The 20,866-nt window shown below is 39.4% G+C and overlaps 1 pseudogene; it reads right to left on the minus strand.

Moving 5' to 3' along the window:
- Window positions 1–9,143: 9,143 nt before the first annotated feature.
- Window positions 9,144–19,735, minus strand: LOC100423369 (starch-binding domain-containing protein 1 pseudogene; annotated as a pseudogene).
- Between the last annotated feature and the right edge of the window lie 1,131 nt (window positions 19,736–20,866).

Here is a 20,866-nt window from a genome sequence, read left to right on the forward strand (position 1 = left end):
GCACTAATTCTGGTTGGAATAAGAAAATGTGAATAAACAGTTTAAGGAATATCAATCATTCTATAGGCAAAGCAACGCATTCTGATTCTACAATGGCTAGCTGGATCTCAGTATTGGTAAAAAGTTCCTAGTCACAGACAACAGAATTCACTCTAGTTAGTTAAAGCAGAAGAAATGCATTTAAAAATATTAGAAAGGTCACAGAATCATTGGACGATCTGGAAGAATAGCATTTAGATTAAGCTACCAGGGACAACTTCCAGAATTAGCCCACAAAGCTGGCCTAGTAATGGGACAGCTGCTGTCACCAACTCCAGAACCACTCAAACTTTTCTGTGACCAAGAGGTTGCCTCCACTACTGTCAACCCCCAGAATACCTTGTCTTGTTCATTTCCACACCAGTGACTCAGGTGCCCCAATGTTCTGCCAGTTTCCACAGGTAGTATACCTCTAAGAACATACATCATATGTGCATCCTAGGGTCAAGGGAGGTTGGAAAGTGTAATTACTTTGTTGAGGGGTGGGGAGGTCTCAACAGATGGAGAGCTATGAAAATGTCCACTCACTCCTACAAATGGCATTACTTTTCCACATGCCAGGAGGGAGAAGCTTTGAGTTCCAAGTTGCTGGCATAATTTCATAGACATGTTGCTTGGGTTTCTTACTTTCACGTGAGGAACTGCTTTTTAAGCATCTCAACTATTTTTTCAGTCAATTTTAAGATTAAGAGAAAAATCAAGTGAGAGACAGACAATGACGGATTGCCCTCTGCCTTTGATCTTTTTGTCTTGGTTCTTGCTTCTGAATAGCAATTAGCATCTTCCCCAGGATATTTACCCCATAAATACCTCTATCCCTCTTCTGAAATCTCATCCCTTACCTATGGCCATGGTCAAGGGAGGAGGGGGAAGGGTCTATGTTCCTCCTTCAGCATAACAACACCTATGCCTGACATGGCCTGATGCTTGCCAAAACCCATGATCTCCTTTCCTTCCTGGGCACATAAGGAAACCACAGTTCCCAGGATCCTTTGCAGTTAGGTGTGGCCACAGAACTGAGTTCTAGCCAATGGAATCTGTAAATAATGCACAGAGTTTCTCAGCCAAGGCTTTTACAAAGTGACTTTACCTGCCCCACACTCTTTTCTCTTTCTTCCTGATAGATGAAGATGACAATGAGGGCCTAAGAGATGGCAGAGCCACAGATATAAGAAACCTGGATCCCTTAAACATTTCACAGAGGAAATGCACCTGTCATCCAGAAACACCCATTTGAACTCTTATATAAAAGAGATACTAATTCCTCTCGTATTTGGGCCATCATTAGTTTGGGGGTCTGTTTATTCTTTGACTTAATCTATGCCAACTAATACATTTAGAACACAACTTTAATTCCCATCTAGTAAGAAGACTTGTGTACAGGAATTCTTTCTTTGTAACATCAAATATAAATATACAATGGTTTTACCCTTAGTTGTGGCAAGTTAAACACCACACTTCCATTTCTGAATACTTTCCACTAGTTCAATGGCTTTATATTATAGGATTACAGAAGTCAAGACTGAAGGTCCATAGCCATCGTAGACTAGTTAGTTCACTCACTTCCAAGGTCAGATGCCCTGATGCCTTTCAGCTGTCTTGCAAATATGTTCGTTTGGTCACCGAGAGTTATTAGAGGAAGAATGGGAATAGAATATTCCAAACCTATTATTATAACTTTTGAAAAAATTTCTCAAAATTTCCATGCTATTGTGAAGTTAGTGACATTATTTTTTACTTGTCATGGGCAGCCATCCTTTTACAGTAATAATGTAAGCTTCATTTAGCAGTCCTAGCCAATGAATAGAAAAAGAGTTGGAGATTATGTGCATTATAGTTCTTATCATACTTATGATAAAAGAGTGAATTATTTTCCTTTTGAAGTTGCATTAACATGGTCAGACTAATGGGATACTATTCAGTGTATTGAAAGAGGTAGTTTACTGAATGGGCTCATGTAGACATTCCCCAAAAGACTGAATGCATCTATAAAAAGTGAGCAATTTACTTCCTTTTCATAAGGAGGAAAATTCTTTTGAGAGATAATTTCTTCACTTCTAAAAATGGAAGAAACAAGAGCCATTAACAATAGTCTGTTGATTACACCTGTATTGATTTGAGAATATATAGCAAAGATGGACAAACATGTAAGTATGTGTTCCTCTCTCCATGTAACTGCATATGTGCATGTGTGTATACATACATATATATGTATATGGTATGTTCATGGTAGTTATACTGTATGAAGTTGCTGTGGGCACAAAATTAGTGAAAACTGAACCACTGCATGCAGGGAAAATACATATCTATAATATATATTTTATTTGTGTGTTTGTGTATTACACAGATTATAGTATTAATTCCTGAGAACAATTCATCCCGGTAGGTTCTTTTTACTTTATTTTACAGAAAGGAAAATTATGGTCAGAAATGTTCAACGACTTGCCTGAGGACGTCCTACCATCAGGTGCCAGAGTTGAGATTCAAGCCTGGTCCAGTTGGCCCCAGAGCCAGAGCTTCCTGCACCACCCTGCACTGGCTCCAGCCTCTGGCCATCTTTGTATGAGAGAGTTGAATAAAAAGGCAGAACAGTTCTCTGCTGGAGCTCAGCTGGGAATGCACATGTCTGGGCGAATCAGATTTTTCACCACTCTGCATATATCCGCAAATGACTGGAGAAGCACCAAGAGTGTTGATTTTGGGATTACACATACATTTTAATGAGTAAGCAAATTAACAAATATGAAATCTACAAATGATGAGGATTGACTGTGTATACATATATGACATACTTTTATGCCTGTATTTGTAAGCTACCAGCTTTTATTCATACAGATGTACATATATGTATATGTATGTATATGCACAATTTGGGGAATAGAAGCCTCATTCTCCAGAGCAAATGACAAGAGGACCCACCCTAACAACTAATGATTCAGATGGTGCAATCAAAGCTGGATAAGTAATGAGCCACTTTTGGAGAGAAGGGCTGTTCAATTGGTACTACAAAGCTTTCAAAACATCAGTAGCTATTTCCTTCATGACTAAGCAAGTGATTAGTTGTTCAGTAATTTACTTCTTACACAATTTCTTTAGCTTTCTAACAAAATTTTAACTTCTTGAATATTAATATATTTCCATTGCTTTTATTTTTATCTTATAACTATTTTTGCTTTTTTATAACCATCACTGGAACTTCTTGCTAGCTTTTATGTTAGCTTCTGTGAAGTGGCAATCAACCAATTTGAATACAGTTGATTATTAGCTATATAGGGAAGTGGTACTCCCAGTGAAGTGTGATTTAAGGGGCACAACTAGACCCTGCCCTCTCCAAAACATCTCTTCCTGAGCTCCTGATATTCTTACTGAAAAGGAAAGTATTAACAGATAGGCAAGTCAGGCAAGGGGCATTGGAAGTATCTTCTCCACTTTGTTTTCTCCCCAGCCAACTCTGAATTAAGACAGTTGGGAAGTCTCAAGTTCCAGAAAGCTGTTATGACACCTCTCCACCCCAAATCCAACCTTGGATTAGGTATCTGAGCCAAGTCCCACCTGCTCCTTAGCTGCACCTACTTATCACTCTCCATGAGCTCATCATTATGTGGAATACTGCCTGTTCACGAGACCATCTCATCTAGAACTTGAGCTTCTCTAGAATATACCTTTAAGAGCTATGAGCCCAGTACCTTACACAAGGTTACAATCTTGGGGAGGGATCTTCCACTGCCACTTGTAAATGTTTTGTGTCGCTCTCCAAACCACATTAGTTTCTCAATACCTACATCTAGTGCTAAGTAACCCCGTGTTAACTGGGGCCATTCTGCCCTGGGAAATGTAGAATAGCTCAATCCTAATTCCATGCCTTGGTGGAAACCAAAGCCCTCCCCCAAGTTTCTGCTAATTCCCAAGTGGCGGGGAAAGGATGACATTCTCATAGTCTTCTTTATCTCTTGGTGCCAGTTTATATGTGTGCATTTTCTTTCTCAAGTCATGTCTGCTGAAACCTGAAACTGATCCCCTGACACGATTTCCAAAACTTGTCCAAAAAATTTCTATCTGCTCTAAACACCTCTGAGTGCAGTTGACATTTCTGAGGACTTGGTCATCATAGGAAGAGGGTCACGTTACACACCAGAAAGCAAACAACATAAAACACAAATCAGCAATTTCTGTTTTTAAGAATTGTTGCGGTCTCCCTGCTTTTAGTTGCTGCCTTTAGCTCCAGATAGTGTCCTAACTTCTCCCAGGTCACACTCCCTCTTTGGGGAAATGAAAAACAAAATAAAATCTTCCTCTCTTTGCCATATACAAAACAGATCAGGCATCCATATTTGTTACTTCAGTTACTGCCCACCTGGGAGCCTCAGCCTGTCCCTGCCACAGCAAGCAGTCTCATTAGGTTATTTTCTTCAACAAAAATAGTAAATCCTATGGCCAGCTGTTAAGATCTTTTGTTTTATATCCATCCTGTTACTCCTGTGATAGTTTACAAAGGATTTTCACACCAATTATCTCCTTTAATCTTAACAGTGCTGTGAGGGGGTTAGAGTAGGTGTCATTATTAGCCTTGGTTTAAAAATGAGGGAAATGAGATGAAACAAATACATCACTCAAATCCGCATCTGTGGATGCTGTAGTGGGTTGAATAGTGTCGTTCTAAAATGCACATCTACCCGGAACTTCAGAATGTGACCTTATTTGGAAATAGGGTCTTTGCAAATGTAATTACTTAAAGAACTCTAGATGAAATTATCTTAGATTTAGGGTAGACTCTGAATCTAATGACTGGTGTCTTGTTAAGAACAAGAGAAGAGATATTTGACACACAGAGACACAGAAAAGGAGGCACAGATATGAAGACAGAGGCAGAATTTGGAATGAGGCAGCCACAAGCCAAGGAACTCCTGGAGCCACCAAAAGCTGGAAGAATCAAAGAAGAATTCTCCCCCAAAGCCTTTGGAGGGGATGTGGCCCTACTGACACCTTGGTTTCTTTCTCCTCCAGAATTGTGAGAAAATACATTTCTGTTGTTTTAAGCCACCACATTTGTGGTAATTTGTTAGAACAGTCCTGGGAAACTAACACAGATGTCACATATGGAGATTTGTTTTAATTCGTCACTTCTTTCCTATATGCATGGTGGTCACAGCTCAAAAATGTTCTATAAAACCAGCCTCCACAAAGAATGAAGCACAGAATCAGCTGTAGCTCCTGTGGCTTCTAAAGAAATCACCTCTGCTGTCTCAGCCATCAAGAATGAGACAGACTCACAAAGGCTTCACTCAGAAAAGGAGTCCATGGTGTTTCAGCCCCCAGTGAAACTCACAAGCATCCCAACCCAGCTCAGGAACTCAAACACCTAAATTCATAACATTTTCAAGAAACTTTCACTGGCTAAAAAAGGAACACTTTTTGGAATTCTTTTATGAATAGACTTTCTGGAACTCTGTCCAATATTTTTTTTTTTTTTTTTTTTTTTTTTTTTTTTTTTTTTTTTTTGAGACGGAGTCTCACGCTGTTGCCCAGGCTGGAGTGCAGTGGCGCGATCTCGGCTCACTGCAAGCTCCGCCTCCCGGGTTCCCGCCATTCTCCTGCCTCAGCCTCCTCCAATATTTTATATGAGTATTTGGTTTGGGAGTTCTGAGAGGGCTGCAATCATCCTCTCCCTGCAGAGTCCTGGACAGCATTACCTCCTACAGCATACAATATGTGATACTACTCAGAGTTTTGCCAACCAGAGAAGCTCATCCAAACTTTAGCATACAAGAGTTTTCACTGGGGCTTCTTTACATAGGAGCATGATTGATTAATTCACTGGCAATGTGATTAATATTATTTGGAACTCACAAAAATCCCTGGGAGGGTGGTTGTATTAGTCTGTTCTCACGCTGCTATGAAGAAATACCCAAGTCTGGGTAATTTACAAAGGAAAGAGGTTTAATTGACTCACAGTTCTGCATGGCTGAAGAGGCCTCAGGAAACTTACAATCAAGGTGGAAGGGAAAGCGAAGATGTCCTTCTTTACATGGGCGGCAGGAGAGAGAAGTGCAGAGCCAAGGAGAGGAAAGCCCCTTATAAAACCATCAGATCTCATGAGAACTCACTCACTATCATGAGAACAGCATGGGGGAACCACCCCCATGATCCAATCACTTCCCACAAGATCCCTCCCCCAACATGTGAGGATTATAATTCAGATTACAATTCAAGATGAGATTTCGGTGGGGATGCAACCAAATCATATCAGTGGTTTTGTTTTGGAGATGAGGTTGCTCTACATGCTGGGGTATCTATGTAGATAGGGGCTTAGTCAATGCAGACTGAACACAGGACACTTTAACAGAACTATTAACTGAAAGCAAGTTTAATGTGTATCATTCTGGCTGCATGGCATAAAAAAAAGTCTTCCAGTTCTCAAATGGGAAAGCACACGTTTTCTGAGCCAGTGGCTATAAAATTGACTCACATCTGCATCTTAATTGCATTTTACATATTCTGTGTTTAGTGCCTATTAATTAAGGTGCAAGATGAATAAGTTTCGAGAGGCTCACAGAATTCTCGCCTGGGAGTTTTCTTTCTTAAGGAGCCTGTATACAGCTCTCCACTAGCCTGGATGCCTGGTTTTCTTTGACAAATTTCAGCTGGGATGCACTGATAATATAAAGTGAGCTTTTCCCCTTACAGACTCCTGCTTATATACAAACAGGAAAGCCACAGCATGGTTACTCCCAGCACAGAGAATGGAAAATAATTAGAGAAGGGAATTTCCCCTCCCCCTTCTAAATATGAAACATACAAACATTGAAACTTCAGAAAGACAAATTCCAGGGTGGTCATTTGCCTTGCACAAGGCACCTCCAGGTGTTTATAAGCAACAAACTTTCCACTGTTACTTGTAAACACCAACTACCCAGAGTTAAGCCATACCTCACAGGTTAAGGGCACAGTCCTCTATAAGACTTCTCTCATTTTCAGACACCAGCTGCAAGTTTGGGGTCCCCAGGGCCACCCTCACTTCTGATCAGCTGGCTACAAATCTAGAGGTCCTCATGAAGCCCCTCATATTCAATAATTCCCTAGAATGACTCATAGAACTCAGGAAAGAACTATACTTAAAATTACAATTTTGTTATAACAAAAGAATACAAGTCACAACCAGCCAAGGGAGAGACACAGAGGGGGAGTTCTGGGAGGGTCGCAATCATCCTGTCTCTGCAAAGTCCCACACAACATTACCTCCTCCAGGATACGATGTGTGATAATACTCAAAGAGTTTTGCCAAACAGAGAAACTCACCCAAACTTTAGCATGCAGAGTTTTTATTGGGGCTTCATTACACAGGCATGATTGATTGATTCATTGGCAATGTGATTAAACTCAATCTTCAATTCTTCTCCCTTCCCTAGAGGTTGGCCTCAAAGCCCCAAACCTGTAATCATAGGATTGGTCTTTCCAGTGTGTCCAGCCCCCATGCTGAGTCACCACATTAGCATAAACTATCAGGTGTGATCTGAGGGGCCCACCATGAATAACATAGATAATGCTACCACTCAAGGAAATGTCCAGAGTTTAGAGGCCCCTTCCCAGGAATGGGGGACAAATGCTAGCCAAATTATTTGTTGTTGTAGTTGTTTGGTTTTGTTTTTTAAAAGATATTAAAACTCAGCTTTTATTTGTTCAGTTATAAAAACTTAAAGTTTAAATGTATGCTGTATTTCTTCTCAGAGCAAAGGTGTACTTCTGTATTACTATCCTGTATAAATTTGTTTTTGTTTGTGTGTTTGTTTGTTTGAGACGGAGTCTAGCTCTGTCTCCAGGCTGGAGTTTAGTAGCACAATCTTGGCTCACTGCAACCTCCACCTCCCAGGTTCAAGGAATTCTCCTGCCTCAGCCTCCCAAGTACCTGGGATGACAGGCACGTGCCACCACGCCCAGCTGATTTTTGTATTTTTAGTAGAGACGGGGTTTGACCTTGTTGGCCAGGATGGTCTCGATCTTCAGACCTCATGATCTGCCCACCTCAGCCTCCCAAAGTGCTGGGATTACTGGTGTGAGCCACTGTGCCTGGCCAATTCTGTATAAATTTGTTAGCCAAGATAGCTACTTGTATGAAAGGAGAGGGAAGGGTGATGGACGGAAATGATTGCTACAGGACCGTCCATCCTTCCAAATCTACTGGGACAGGGGAGTGAGGGTGGGAGAGAGATGGTCCCACAGAGGCTCCCGTGGGTAAATGATGGGTGCGTCCCTCTCTGCAGTCAGGCTGTACCTATACTTCCCAGTCCTCTAAGAGGTGTCACTCAAGCCACCTCACTCAGCCCAGTCCCTAATCCCATTCATGTTCCCTTTCCTCATGGGCTGCTCCTGTGCCTGACTTCCATCATGACTGGTTCTGATTAGGCCCCTGGTTTCTCTATCAGCCTTAGATCATTAAGACAAAGACATACTTGCTACCTTCAAACCCGTGCCTGGCATGTAAAATCAAGCGAAAAATGTTGGGAAGTCTTGGAGTATCTCTTCATATCCTTATTAATCACATCTAGATCACATTATTTTCTGATCACAGTTCCATATTATTTTTTAATATAAAATGTGCATGTAGTAAAGAGTGTTTCTCAAAGTGTATCAATAGGAGATCAGCTATGTTTGAGTGAGCTTTATTTTGCTACCGTGGTCTAAGGATCACCCAAAGGCTCAAGCTTGAACCCTGTGCAACTGGTTAGTTTCTTTGCTCCAGCTGGTTAGTTTATTTGCAGCTGGTTAGTTTTTTTGCTCCGTGACCACAGTCCTTACCCGAAGCTTAGCCAAGTCACTCCCCAGGAAGATCAAACCCTAAAGTAATCACGATTCAGTACAAATTCATCATTCAATGATACTAGAGGGGGACAAAAAGTTCATACTCACTGGAAGCATTATCTGCACATGTGTGTGTATATTAATATATTTTTTCTGCACATTAGACAAATGCCACTGGCAAATCTAAAACAACTTAGATGGCTGAATTTGGAGTCACACTGTCTTTATCTTATTTTAAATTATTCAGTGCACTTCACAACCTCAGCATCTCCCACACTCTTCTACAGCCTCTGCAATACTAGGCAAACTCAATGAGTGAATCCCCACCACGCGTGAACCACTTTATCCTCGTGGCCATTCTCTAGGAATCCACTGCAGCATTTTTCCCAGCAGATAACTTTCCCATTCTCTACCAACACAAACTTCCATTCCACCACTGCACCTGCTGGCAGGAAAACAATATGAGTCTAGAATGCACCCTTGCAATAGTAAGGTGTGATGTAAGTATTCCATCTTCTAAGGCCCTCATGGTTTCCAGTTTGCAATGAATTGCACATCAGTACTTATGATATAATGGATCTAGAACCTGACACTAACTTGCTGAGACTCTGAAGATATTGCTACTACCCTCTTTGTTTTCCGTGCACTCTTTCTTCCACTAGAGTACTTCTGCCATTATCCATTTCCTGCTTTAGGTTTAACCCTGGAGCCTCAAGACTGCCACCGAAACCAACATCTCCCCTAGAAGAGTTCCTTCTCATAGTCAACTAAGTCCAATTGTGCTAGGCTCACTTCTTTGGCTCTGTCTATGAGCAAGTTGCTAGAAGGCAACTTCTCTGCAAAACATGTAGCTGCTTTAGCAGATGTCTCTTGTCCTTTTCCAGAATACCCATTCTGCTATAGGAGATTCAAGTCTTTCATTTCTTGAAACTTCAGAATAACTCAAGTTACCAGTTTCAAAGGTAACTAGAGCTTCTGTGTCTGAAATCTGTCGAGCAGGAACATGTTCTCTTGAATTGTCACAGGATGTTTCCATGCTGCTTCCTGTGGGTCTTTGGTTTTAGAAATCAAATGTCCACTGTTTTCTTGAAGATGCTCTGGTTTGGTGAACAGCTCCTGCCTGGAAGATCCAGGGTTAAGTTTACCACTGACTCCCTGATTGCCTCCCAGAACCGCAGCCTCCCCAAGAGAAGCATCCTTCTCTTGTTTTATGTCCCAGTCCTTCCTCGTGTCCCTGTCCTTCCCCGTGTCCAGAGGCTGCCCTGCAGCAGCCAGGCAAAAAGCATTCTGGCAAGACCCTCTCCAACAAGCAGGGCAGACAATATGGCACCAATGGCTGAGAGGCTGTGACTCCAGGAGACAATGGGACCAGGAAGGGGCTCAGGTCACACAGGAAGAGTCACCCAAATTCTTTATTATATACTCCTATAGAAAGAGGACTCATCTCTAAAATGAGGAGAATAATAATGCCCCATGCATGGGCATTTCATAAAGATTAAAGTAATATGTATTTCTGGCATATAATGCTCATTCTTTGAGTGTTAGCTATTATTATTATCTTACTGAATTTGTGGTCACTGAACTTCAAAACATATCCACTGCTAACTCTGTTGTAAGCACCCGAGCATAGGGGAAACATTTTATTCATCTTTATATACTTCACAGTAACTGTGTCTTGCATAAAAGGTTTTCAATATGTATTTACTGGTTTGTTTTAAAAATATATCTACATTTAAGGTTAGTGCATGTAAGATTGATATCTATTTGGCCTTGTTTGATTTAAATGTCAGAACACCTTCATATGAGAGATCAGAGGAGCAGCAGAAGCTGCATTTAAAACAATTTGAGCAATAGGCAACTCCAGGGCTACTCAAACACTGGGGAGAATAGACCTGACATCTTGATGAAAAAAATGCTTGTATGCATTTCTGTCCACCCTTCTAAAGCTTTAAAGAGATTTTCTCAGCATTGAAAAGAATAAGTTCTATTATGAAAAAAGATTTAAAAGGTACTATCCTATCCTATCCTATATACCTGAAGAAAAAGTAATTTTTAAAATGCCATTTGCAACAACAACAAAACTGTAAAGTACTTCAAATGAATTTACAAAAATGTGCAAGACACTGTAAATTTTTACTGAAAAGTATATCAGATTATGAGGGACAAGATTCAATATTTGTAAACATTCAATTGTCCACAAATTTATCTGTAAATTCAATGCAATTCTAATAAAAATCCCCAACCTATTTTTTATATAACTTAGCAGTATCACGCTAAAATTAATATGTAAGAGTCAATGCAGAGCAGTAATCAAGGTAATTTTGGAAATAAAAAATAAATTCTAGTTCTTTAATTTCTAAAACCAAACTTTATTATAAGGTGGAGTAACAAGCAATATAGTACTGAAGTAAGAATAGGTAAGTGGATCTTTGCAATGGAACAGAAAGTATACATATACTGTATATGGAAATTTAGTATACGCTAAAAATGACATTTCAAATCTGTAGGTAGACAATTATGTAATAAGTGGTGTTATATCAACTGGGTATCCATTGGTAAAAAGAAATAAAATATATCATTTTTTCATGCTAATTACAAAGTAAATTACAACTAGATTAAAATCCTAGGGTAAGATTAAAAAGTGTATAAAAGTGTTTGGCCAGGCGTGGTGGCTCACGCCTGTAATCCCAGCACTTTGGGAGGCCGAGGTGGGCAGATAATGAGGTCAGGAGATCGAGACCATCCTGGCTAACATGGTGAAACCCCATCTCTACTAAAAATACAAAAACAAAATTAGCCAGGTGTGGTGGCAGGCACCTGTAGTCCCAGCTACTCAGGAGGCTGAGGCAGGAGAATGGCGTGAACCCCGGAGGCAGAGCTTGCAGTGAGCTGAGATCACGTCACTGCACTCCAGCCTGGGCAACAGAGCTAGACTCCATCTCAAAAAAAAAAAAGAAAAAGAAAAAAAAAGTGTATAAAAGTGTTCAAAACAAATAAATGAAAATGCATGCATGAAATTGAGTAGATAGATCCTTCTTAGGATTTTTTTTAAGTCATAAGAGAAAGAATTGGTAAATTGACTACTTTAAAATAAAACTTTTATAATATGACGAATAATATACAGAAAGTTTTTTTAATGGAAGACTAAGAGACGATATATCAACATATGATAGATAAAATATTGGTTTTTGGATAGACAGAGGAAAATTCTCTAAAAATGGAAGGAAGTACAAACAATCTAATGTAAAAATGGACCAAAAAAACCTGAGTGGGCAATTCACAGAAGGGAAACACAAATAGGGCATTAATCATATAGAAAACAATGCTCGATTCCGTTAGAAATCAAGAAAATGAAAATTAAACAATCACTTACTCTTGTTATACCCTTCAGGTTGGCAAAAAAAAAAAAATTGTTTGACATTATCAGCTGTAGCAGAGAGTATAGGTAAATGTGTATTCTCATAGCCAGCTAACAGGATTCTATATGGGGCATATCTTATGTTCTGATAATTCTGTTTTCTATGTTCAAGGTATGTAAGAGTGAGATTGGCAACACGCTAAATGTTCACCAATATAAGAATGGCCAAATAAGCACATCTTTACAACAGCTGATGTTTAAGTGGATAATATGAGATATGTATTATATAAGATACACTTATGCATACTGACATGGAAGATCTTGAACACAGACTGTTGAGGGAAAAAAGCAGTTGCAAAACTACACATATAGAATGTAATCATTGTGTTTGTTAAAAATACATATTTCCCCAAAATAGTATATATTTTCTACATGTACTAAATGTTTGTGACTGCATGAGTAAATATATTCAAGAATGCTCACAAATTTTTCCTGTGCAGAGGGCACTAGGATTTGAGGAAGTAGGCAGAAAAGAATTTAGCCTTACCTGTAACATTTTAATTTTTACAAGGTGAATGGTCTACTGTATTATACCTGTAATAGTAATAGCTGGAGAAAATGTATCCCAACTCCTCCCTAGACTTTAGGGCACTGTTTACTGTATCCTTGGTTCATTGTGATGTTAAACATTTAAAACTCTGTGAAGTCAGTTCTACAATTCTCATTCTACTGATAACCAGATATTGGATTATATTGGGCTTCACTGTTTTTTCCCAATTTCATTATTCAAGTTCTCTACATTGTATTTAATGCCTTCTTGAAGAGATTTTTTTATCTAACATTCTATTTTAGGAGGACAGAATGACAGAAAACTTTTTGATGCCTAATTTTCTCCTTAGCCTTAATTGGCTTGAATAATTCTCTTTCTCTCTCATGTTGTAATCCAAATGGATTTATCTTGATAAATCGTGTTGAGGAAAAAGCAAATATTTTTTGTATCCCAAGAGACTTCACAGAATAAAAAATAATTGCTTTGTTGTTTTTTTCTGTGCTTGTATTCGTACCCCAAATATTGCACAGTTGTCTTCAGAAACATTGTGTACTTTAAGAACTCAGCAAATGTTTTCTTTAAAAAGAGAGAGAGATCACAAGCCATCAGCCCATTTGTTTCCCCTCTAGACCTAGGTGAAATCCATCTACTCTGATGCTCATAAAATGGGGACCCTCCTGTCCAGAACATCATTTCTCTATGAGTATTTTTCTCATCCCTTTGATTTATTTCCCTGCTCTTGTCATTGTAGAGAGCTATCTTGAATCATAAAGAAAGCCCTATTTTTTATATATCTGAAAAAGACAGGGATATAATTGAACTCTACCCACAGGTATAAAATAAAATAAGCCCATAAATACAGCCATAACACTGGAAAAGTATAGAAAATGTTTGTGTTCTCATTATTTTAGGAAATAAGGCTTTAAGCAGCAAACAGCATATGAATCTGAACTGACGGGTAATATGAAAATGAGCAGAAGGAGGCAAATAAGGTGTGAATCATCCCTAGGGTCATTTATCTCCAGGAAACAGGTTGCACATATTTCTGAGCTTCTGCCCCTTGGTGGGGAGTACCTGAAGGGTAGAGGACAGAGCACCCACCAGCAACTTCTCAGTGCCCACTGACCTCTGGGTTGGTGGGCCTGCTATCCTCCTTCTCTCCACACCAGAGAATTTCCCTGGGCCCTGAAGCTTTGAACCCTAACAAATGGTGCTATGGTTATTCATCCTAATCCATTTTAAGCTCACAGGCTTCGCAGCCACCTCAGCATCTGTTACTGTCTAATGATCTTATATATCCGGTCACAGAGATGGCAGGATGTGGTAGTAAAAATATCTTTTCTCCCTCTCGGGGCAACCCAAGGTCTCAAATCTGGCACGTACAAGTATCAAAGTGAAAATGGAAGCAAGGAGAGGCATATAGGCAAAACAACAACAACCACACACACACACACACAAAGAGGTGACAATAGCTGGAATGAAACCACCTTTGAAAAATTATGAAAGTGAGACAAATCTGACATAGCTGACTCCACCTTGCTTCTAACCTCACAAGCTAATGGTCTTTGCTCATTCCTGGGCATAGGTTAAGTTAACTATGGAAGGAATTTAGTTTATAGTTTAACTTTAAAAACAAAGATATTAGTCCCTTCCCAAAACTAACCCTCTCCTTGCTTGGATATAAAAACCACCTTCGTAAAACTAACAAACTGGCCACAAAATTAGAATTGTGGTTCAAGAGTAATGTAGCCAGAGGTCAAAAGATTTGTAACCTCCCCAATTTCTCTTTTAGATAACATCGCAATTGTAAAACCTAAGACTAATGTTTGAGGTATTTTTCAGACCTTGCATTTTGATGCTATCCCAGCACCATTTATTGAATAGGGACTCCTATCCCCATTGCTTATTTTTTCCAACTTTGTCAAAGATTGGATGGCTGTAGGTGTTTAGGTTTATTTCTGAGTTCTCTATTATGTTCCATTGGTCTATGTGTCTACTTTTGTACCCGTACCATGCTTTTTTGGTTACTGTCTTCTTATAGTATAGTTTGAAGTTGAGTAATGTAATGCCTTCAACTTTGATCTTTTTGTTTAGGATTGCTTTGGCTGTTAGAGCTCTTTTTTGGTCTAATATGACTTTTACAACACTTTGAGTTCTGTGAAATACGAGATTGATAGTTTGATAGGAATAGCATTGAATCTGTAGACTTCTTTGAGCAGTATGGCTATTTCATAATATTGATTTTTTTTTTTTCCTATCCATGAGTGTGAGACGTTTTTCCATTTTTTTGTCTCATCTCTGATTTCTTTCAGCAATTTTGTAGCTCTTTCTTAGAGGTCTTTCACCTCCTTGGTTAGGTGTATTCATAAGGTTTTCTTTCTTTTTTTCTGGCTATTATAAATAGGATTGTGTTCTTGATTTGGATCTCAACTTCAACACTATTGATATATAGAAATAGCACTAATTTTGTACATAAATTTTGTATCCTGAAACTTTACTAAAGTGGTTTGTCAAGACTAGGAGCCTTTTGATGGAGTCTTTAGGGTTTTCTAAGTATAAAGCCATATCATCAGCAAAGAGAGATAATTTGAATTTTTACTTTCCTATTTGGATGCCTTTTATTTCTTTCTCTTGCTAATTGTTCTGGCTAAGACTTCCATTACTATGTTGAATAGCAGTGGTGAGAATGAGCATACTTGTTTTATTCCAGTTCTCAAGGGGAATGATTCTAGTATTTGCCCATTTAGTATGATGTTTACTGTGGGTTTGTGATAGATGGTTCTTATTATTTTGAGGTATGTTCCTTTGATGCTTACTTTCTGGAGGGTTTATATCATTAAGGGATGTTGGATTTTATCACAAGCTTTCTCTGAGTCTATTGAGATAATCAGATGGTTTTTGTTTTTAATTATGTTTATGTGGTGAATCACATTTATTGATTTGTGTGTTCTAAACTGACCTTGCATCACAGGAATAAAGTCTACTTGATCATGGTGAATTAACTCTTTGATGTGCTGCTGGATTTGGTTTGCTGAGGATTTTTTTTTTCTTTTTGCCTATGTTCATCATGAATATTGGCCTGTAGTTTTCTTATTTTGTTGTTGTATCTTTGTCAGGTTTTGGTATCAGAGAGATGCTGGCTTCAAAGAATGAATTAGGGAGGAGTCTCTTCTTGATTTTTTGGAATAGTTTCAGTAGAAGTGGTACCAGCTCTTCTCTGCACATCTGGTAGGATTCAGCTGTGAATCCATCTGGTCCAGGGTTTCTTTTGGTTGGAAGGATTTTTATGAACGACTCCATTTCAAAACTCAATATTGGTCTGTTCAAGGATTCGATTTCTTCTTGGTTCAGTCTTGGGAGGATGTATGTGTCCAGAAATGTATCCATTTAGTCTAGATTTTCTAGTTTGTGTGCATGGAAGTGTTCATGATAATCTCTGGGACTTCTTTGTATTTCTGTGGTATCAGTTGTAATGTCACCTTTGTCATTTCTGATTGTGTTTATTTTTATCTTCTCTCCTTTTTCTTTGTTAATCTACTTAGCAGTCTATCAACATTATTTCTCTTTTCAAAGAGTCAACTTTTGGTTTGTTGATTCTGTGTATGGATTTTTTCTGTCTCAACTTCATTCAGTTCCACTCTGATTTTAGTTATTTCTTTTCTTCTGCTAGCTTTGGGGTTAGCTTACTCCTACTTTTCTAGTTCCTCTAAGTGTGATGTTAGATCATTAATCTGAGATCTCTCTAACTTCTTGATGTAGGTATTTAGAGCTATTAAATTTCCTCTTAACACTGCTTTTGCTGCATCCTAGAAATTTTGATATGTTGTATCTCTGTTTCCATTTATTTCAAACTTTTTTGATTTCTGCCTTAATTTCATTGTTTACCAGAAGTCATTCAGGAGAGAGTTGTTTAATTTTTATGTAATTGTGTGGCTTTGAGAGATCGTCCTGATATTGATTTTTATTTTTGTTCTACTGTGGTCTGAGTGTATGGTTAGTATAGTTTTGAATTTTTGAATTTATTTATTGCTTTATGGCTGAGCACGTGGTCAATCTTAGAGTATGCTCTATGTACAGATGAGCAGAATGTATATTCTGTGACTGATGGGTGGAGTAGTCTATAAATGTCTGTTAGGTCCAATTGGTCAAGTGTCAAATTTAAGATCAGAATTTCTTTGTTAGTTTTCTGCCTTGATGACCCGTCAAATGTTGTCAGTGAGGGTGTTAAAGTCCCCCACTATTATTGTGTGACTGTCTTTTTGTATGTCTAAAAGTACTTGTTCTATGAATCTGTGTGCTCCAATGTTGGGGGGGTATATATCTAGGATAGTTAAGTCTTCTTGTGGTATTGAATTCTTTATAATTACGTAATGCCTTTCTTTGTCCTTTTTTACTGCTGTAAGTTTAAAGTCTATTTTATCTGATATAAGAATAGTGACTCCTGTTCTTTTTTGTTTTCCATTTGAGTGATAGATTTTTCTTCACCCTTTTACTTTGAGACTATGGGTTTTATTGCATGTCAGATGGATCTCTTGAAGACAGCAGAATGAATGGCTCTTCCTTTTTTTTATCCAACTTGCCACTCTTTGCCTTTTAATTGGGGTGTTTAGACCATATACATTCAAAGTTAATATTAGTATATGAGGTTTGGATCCTATCACGGAGTCATTAGTTGGTTGCTTTGTAGTTTGTATTGTATAATTGCTTTATAGCATCTCTGGACTATGTACTTAAGTGTGTTTTTGTGGTAGTGGGTATTGTTCTTTCTTTTCCATGTTTAGACCTCTCTTGAGGGACTCTTGTTAGGCCAGTCTAGTAGTGATGAATTGCCTTGGCAATTGCATGTCTGGAAAAGATTTTATTTCTCTTTCACTTCTGAAGCTTAGTTTGGTGGAATATAAAATTCTTGTTTGGAATTTCTTTTATTTAAGAATGTTGAAAATAGGCCCCCAAACTGTTGTAGCTTGAAAGATTTCTGCTGAGAAGTTTTCTGTTAGTCTTATTGGGTTCCCTTTGTGTGTGACCTGATCTTTTCTGTTGCCTTTACAATTTTTTATTTAGCATTGACCTTGGACAGTCTGGTGACTATATTCCTTGGTGATGTTCATTTTGTATAGTATCTTGCAGGTGTTCTCTGGATGTCTTGTACCAAATGTCTACCTCTCTGGCAAAACTGGAAATATTTTATTTGATTATTCCTTCAAATATATTTTCCAGGTTGTTTACTTTTTCTCTTCTCTTAAGAATGCCATTAATTCATAGGTTTGGTTGCTTTACATAATCCCATATTTCTTGAAGATCTCATTCATTTTTAAAATTCTTTTTTCTTTATTTTCTGACTGAGTTAGTTTAAAAGATCAGTCTTCTAGCTTTAAATTCTTTTTTCTGTTTGGGCTAGTCTATTGATAAAGGTTTCAGTTGTATTTTGAAATTCCTTAAGTGAGTTGAAAAACTCACTTGATTGATTTGTTTTTAAGATGTTTATCTCTGCCTTCATTTCCTAGATTGCTTTAGAAGTTTCTTTGTGTTGATTTTCAACCTTGTCCTGGATCTCATTGGGCTTCCTTGTAATCCACGCTTTGAATTCTTCATCCTTCCTTTCTGAATTTTCGTTTTGATTAGAGACTGTTGCTGGATAGCTAGTGTGATCCTTTGATGGTGTCACAGCACTCAGATTTTTCATGGTGCTAGAATTTGTGCACTGGTTCCTTCTCATCTGAGGCCACTGACACTTCTAAATTTTGTCATTATTTTCATGCAGATAGGATTTTTTTTCCTTTCTCTCATTTCCTGCGTTACTATTTTCTTCCCTTTTCCCCCTCTCCCTAGGGGATATGACTGTAGAGAATGTAGGGTAGGATCTTTTGCCTTTGTTTCAATATCTCTATGCACTTCTGTCAGCCAGTTTTATGTTGGGCAGTTCAACCTACAGACAAGTTAATGGTTCTAATGAGTAAGAGCCAGATGTGGCCAACATAGATGGGTATATGTTTAATCCTTGTTTACTGGAGAAGGTCTCTGTTTCTGGGGGCAAATGGCAGATCTGTGGAGTTCACAGTGGCCTGAGCACCCTATTCAGCACCATAGCTGAGGGATAAAGATCGTTGGGGCTAGATCAGGCCTGCTTACAAGTCACCCAATGGCAGGCACAAGCACCAGCACCAAGGGAGGTCCAGAGCACAGCCACCAAGTGCCCAGAGGTGTGTCTAGGTGTGCCTTGGGGCTGAAGAGGAACTTCTTTGGCTTCAAGTTCTCGGCACAGGGAATGCAGTCACCTAAATTCCAAATCTAGGAGAATGACTGCTCTAGATGCCTGGAGCTCTGCCTGAGCATGGAGTTTAGAGGGCCCCATTCCACTACAATGTCTGCATAGGGAGGGTGGAGTGGCTCAGGCTGCTTATGCAGGTGATGCACTCCAAATGCTTAGAGATCAGCCTGGACATGGGGCAGAGATGGCACCATTGCACCACAATCTATGTGTAGGATGACTGGGCAACTCAGGCTGCTGGTCTAGGTGGGTGGGAGATCCAAATGCCTGGAGATCTGCTGGAAGTAAAGTGGAGAGGGCCCTGCTGCACCACATTCTATGTACAGGAAGGGTAGGGTGGCTCAAGCTGCTGATTCCATCAAGGGGGTGCTCTAACTGCCTGGAGATCTGCCTGGATATGGAACAGAAGAGGCCCCATGGCATCCAAATCTGTGCACAGGAAAGGTGGAGCAGCTCAGGATGCTGATCCAGAAGAGCGAGTGCTCTGAATGCTTGGAGATCAGCCTGTGCGTGGAGCAGAAAGGGCTCTACTACATCACAATCTCAGGGGAGCAGGCTGGGGCACCCAGCAATGGCACATGTAGATCAGTTCCAGGTCCCCAAACTGGCCCTGGCTGCACATCTTCTCACCAAGGAGAAACTGGCTGTTGGCCTTCTCCTCCTGCACCAGACCTGCAACTGGGGAGAGAACAATTCCAGTTCCTACAGCTTGGCTCTTTTCCATACTTGTCACTCAATTCTGACTGTGAAGGCTCCTACTCAGCTCCGGAGCAGGTGCTCCAATCTCTAGTCCAAGACTAAAATGCTGCATGGCCATGGTGCCAGGCTACCAAATAATGACTGATGTTTTATGCACCCAGATTAAAAATGGTGCCACAGTCTCCAACTCAGGCCTGGGAAACTGCCTGCAGCTTTATCTGGTGTCCTTTCCTTTCAGTGTCTCCAAGCCTCTCCCCAAGTTGGTGCCAAGGCTTTGGAGAAACAAAGTGCTCTTCCTTAGCCTGGGTTGTATGGATTCCCAGTGCAAAGGTGAATCACAGAGGGAGGCTTTCTACCTCCTCCTGTCCCGTTCTGGGGCTTCACTCACTTTTGTCAGACAAATGCCATCATCGGGGCAGCTTGCCCGCCTTCTCCTCTCTGGGACCTGGGATGAGATGTCCTTCACTATTCTGGTGGATTCCTGTTTTCCTTCTTGAATTAAAGCTCACAGAGTTGATCTTTATGACTGATTTTGCTATTTCCAAGCAGCTAAGGCACACTGAAAACCTCTAATCAATTATCTTGGAAAAAAACAAAACCAAACCTCTGTTTTATAACATTACATAGAGCTCTGCAACTGACTCAAGCATGCGGTTTGTCACACAAATAGGGTTGTTAGACTGACATCAGGTAGTCACATGAACTAAAGGTGGCTAAACATATTCCCAGGAGTATTTGCCATAAAGCAGAATCTCATAATACAATCAACAATAAAGTGTAATCTCTGTTAGCATTACGGCCTTTCCATCTTATTTTCCTATAATGTCTACACTTCTGAAGAATTGATTTAGAAAAAACAATCAACATTTGTATAGCACTTTATAATAGGCAGAGCACTTCAAATACGCTAGTTTACTGATTCACTTAGTAATTTGAACTACAAGTGGATTCTATGGTGCTCAGGTTTGTGTTTATGGGTACTGTGTGGATGTGTAAACCTCTTAAACTCCCTTAATCTCATGCTTTCGAATTCTACTGTGATTCTTCTGGAACAGAAGAGACCCTTTTCTCTGATAGTCTGATCTTCACAAGGGCTTTATTACTGTAAAGAAACATTATTCCTTGCTATGACTAAATTCTTACACATGGAGACAAT

This window comes from Macaca mulatta, chromosome 11 (assembly GCF_049350105.2).
Source record: "Macaca mulatta isolate MMU2019108-1 chromosome 11, T2T-MMU8v2.0, whole genome shotgun sequence".
NCBI lineage: Eukaryota > Metazoa > Chordata > Mammalia > Primates > Cercopithecidae > Macaca > Macaca mulatta.